Here is a 4,108-nt window from a genome sequence, read left to right as displayed (position 1 = left end):
AAATTTAAAGGTAGCACTCAAGTAATGTACTTTGGAATGACGGAGAAATACCATGTGGTAGGTAGGTATGGTGGACACAAATGGCATAGTTTTTGGCTCAAGGATTTGGATGCACTAGAAGAATTCCTCTCAATACAAGGCTAGGCTAGCAAGGTTGTTTGAAGCAAACTCAAGTATAAAAGGTGCAGCAAAGCTCACATATGAACATATTGTAACTATTATAAGATTTTACATTGTCTCCTTGTTGTTCAAACATCTTAACTACAAAATATCTAGACTCTAGAGATCAATCATGCAAACCAAATTTTAACAAGCTCTATGTAGTTATTCATTAATAGGTACAAGGTACATGATGCAAGAGCTTAAACATGATCTATATGAGCACAACAATTGCCAAGTATCTCATTATTCAAGACATTATACCATTTACCATATGCGGCATTTTCCGTTTCCAACCATATAGCAATGAATGAAATAGTCCAACTTTCGCAATGAACATTAAAGATAAAGCTAAGAACATATGTGTTCATACGAAACAGCGGAGCGTGTCTCTCTCCCAAACAAAGAATGCTAGGATCCGATCTTATTCAAACAAAACAAAAATAAAAACAAACATACGCTCCAAGTAAAGCACATAAGATGTGACAGAATAAAAATATAGTTTCACTAGAGGTGACCTGATAAGTTGTCGATGAAGAAGGGATGCCTTGGGCATCCCCAAGCTTAGACGCTTGGGTCTTCTTAAAATATGCAGGGATGAACCACGAGGGCATCCCCAAGCTTAAACTCTTCACTCTTCTTGATCATATTGTATCGTCCTCCTCTCTTGACCCTTGAAAACTTCCTCCATACCAAACTTAAAACAAACTCATTAGAGGGTCAGTGCATAATTCATATATTCAGAGGTGACATAATCATTCTTAACACTTCTGGACATTGCACAAAGCTACTGAAAGTTAATGGAACAAAGAAATCCATCAAACATAGCAAAACAGGCAATGCGAAATAAAAGGCAGAATTTGTCAAAACAGAACAGTCCGTAAAGACGAATTTTTTAGAGGCACCAGACTTGCTCAGATGAAAATGCCCAAATTTAATGAAAGTTGCGTACATATCTGAGGATCACGCACGTAAATTGGCAGATTTTTCTGAGTTACCTACAGAGAACCATACCTAAATTCGTGACAGCAAGAAATCTGTTTCTGCGCAGTAATCCAGATCTAGTATTGACTTTACTATCAAAGACTTTACTTGGCACAACAATGCAATAAAATAAAGATAAGGAGAGGTTGCTACAGTAGTAACAACTTCCAAGACTCAAATATAAAACAAAAGTGCAGAAGTAAAATAATGGGTTGTCTCCCATAAGCGCTTTTCTTTAACGCCTTTCAGCTAGGCGCAGAAAGTGTGAATCAAGTGTTATCAAGAGATGAGGCATTGACATCAAAATTTTCCTCACAAACAAAACTTGTTGCAGAGGGTACCTTAGATGCTCCATTATCTAAATTTCCCATAGTGGTACTAAGGGTTTTATCAATTTTAGGCTTATAATAATTCTTTGGCTTAGGCACCTTAGAGACATACACTAGTAAAGGTGCACGTGCCAAAGCACGTTTTATAATATATGATAAAGTAATTTCATCTTGGTGATTTTTTTTAAAGAACCACTTCAAATGTGTCTCATGCCCAACATACATCTAATTGCCTCATATTCAAGTTTGATTTTATCTGACAGCTATTTTCCTTTTATTTTTCTCCTGAGCTAATCACAAATCTGACGGTGGCTAGGAAGTGAAAACAACTACAACAGCAACAACTGTACTAAAGTAAACGCCCGACTAAGCATTGCTTGAGCTGACCCTACAACACCTCGAAGGGAAGAACAAAACGACCTCTGCTTGCTACATAATGACGTGCATGATAACAATTTTTTGATGGTGCAAATTAGTATATATATATATATATTCAATAAGGAAATCCATTTCTTGCATAAAAAACCTTCAAAATCATCAAAAAAAGAAAATTTAAGGGCAATCTTTTTTCTAAAGCTTATATGACGGGGAAAAGAGTGGCCCATGACCCACGCTCACTTGAAGGCCGATATATCATTTTTCTGAAGTATCAATCCACTAATATACACAATGATAGTCAATCATTCTTTGCAAAAAGAAGACTTTCGAAATCATTTAAATTATACAACAAGCATTCAAATAATTTTTTGACGCTCGTATGACAGGCGAAGCTAGAGCCCACGGGAAGGCTTTTACTAACACAGTGAAAAGCCACTAACCGTCCCCGTCACCTCCTTGGACTAAAAGAAAATAAAAAATGTCTCCTCTCAGCCTCACTCTCATCCCCACTCGATTCCTTTTTCTCCCCCACCGCCGGCGACCAAACCCCCGCTCCCCTGCCTCCCATCTGGTAGCCACGACGAACGCCTCCTCGCATACCGAAGACCAGGAGGCGCAGGTGGAAGGTCAGGTGACCCGGATCTAGGCGCAAATGGAGGCGGAGGGGCGGACCTCGTCTCCACCAAAGCCGTATCTACGTCGCTGACGTGCATGCCCCTCCCCGGCATCTCTTTGTTAGCTCTTTCCCATGGCAAGTCGGTGGTAGCTTCCTGCACTGGCAGCGAGATCAAATTCTTCTTGGTTGCTTCATTGCTCACTGATAAGGTTAGTTCATCTTCATCATATTCCCACAAAATGGTGTAAACAATTATATGTCACTGCAATGGCAGCGTAACAAGACAATAGAATGATGATATATGTTATGTTGCAATGCATTTTTTACAGCAAATTTAGAGATAGATGTTTATGTAAGAATAGGCTGGTAGCAATATGCTAATTGCATCAATGCTTGTCAATCAGCTTTTAATCCAGTACAAATAAAGGCTATCTCTTGACATACGGAATCAATTGCACCCTCAAAATTTACAGGCTTCTTTCAGTAACTTACCTTGATGATATAGAGCTCATGTCTTTTGGCAAACTGAAACTTCATCAGGCATAAGAAATGCAAGTAGCCGTAAATTATGTGCTACAAGCATTTTGATGAAATGCAGAGAAATGATGAATAAGCTTCCACCGTAAATTATATTTCTGTCAGTATTTAACTTTATTCTCTCTTCTTTTGAACGCCCAAACATTTGTTATTCTAGATTTATCCCTTGAAAACCTTTTGTTGTATCATAATAGAAAATAAGAAGACAAATGTTTATTCAGCCTCCAATTCTGGATGGTTTGGCACTGAACTTTCCCTTAAGGCAGAGTGGTTCCACCTGCACTTCCCTTTAAACCTTACACTATCCTACATAATACCATTTCCAATTTATCTTACAGTTTACCCCTTTCTATCAGGAGGGATTATCCATTCCTGTTTTTGTTCAAATTTCCTTAGTTATCCTAGCCTAAAACATAATAGTTGTACCATGTTGGATTAGCTTATACCAAAAAACAGCAAAGTGGAATACACTGTCCTTCAAGAAGAAAATGGAAAGCATCTAATGTGAAAAAAAAAACTGCATTGAATATTCGCATTACATGAAACTGTATTAAACCGGTTTCTAAAACCGTGTAGCCCTCAAACTACATGATCATTCATCATCGCTGAAAGAAGCCAACAGTTGCAATTCATAGATGAAACCTTGCACTGACATATCGTATCTGCAAGACACAGTACCCAAAACCCCAAGTGTACACAATAACCGTATATTGTTGTTGTTGTTGTTGTTTGATTTTCACTCCGCTAAAAATAATTTAGCATATCTGGTATCCCTTTTTTTTCACGAACACAAGCCAAAGCGTGTGTCTTTGTATATTAGAAGAATATCTGGTATCCCCTTTGGATGTAATGTAGAAGCATATCATGGTTTTCCGAGTTTTCTGGCTATTTTAGAGAAGGAAATTTTAATTACTGATATAAGTTACCTAGACCACTAAAAATCTTGCACTCCTCGTCATCATCATGCATTGTTTCATTCTCTTGCATGGTGTCCATGTTATCTATGAGAACAACCAGTTGAATCGCCTTAATGTATATATGAAGGCTTTATAAAAATGTGCACAATCGTTATGCTATTTTACCTTCGAACCTAGTATCTTGTTCA

This window comes from Lolium perenne, chromosome 1 (genome assembly GCF_019359855.2).
Source record: "Lolium perenne isolate Kyuss_39 chromosome 1, Kyuss_2.0, whole genome shotgun sequence".
NCBI classification, from domain to species: Eukaryota; Viridiplantae; Streptophyta; class Magnoliopsida; order Poales; family Poaceae; genus Lolium; species Lolium perenne.
The sequence above is the reverse complement of the archived record's forward strand: the minus strand, read 5'-3'. Positions refer to the sequence as shown.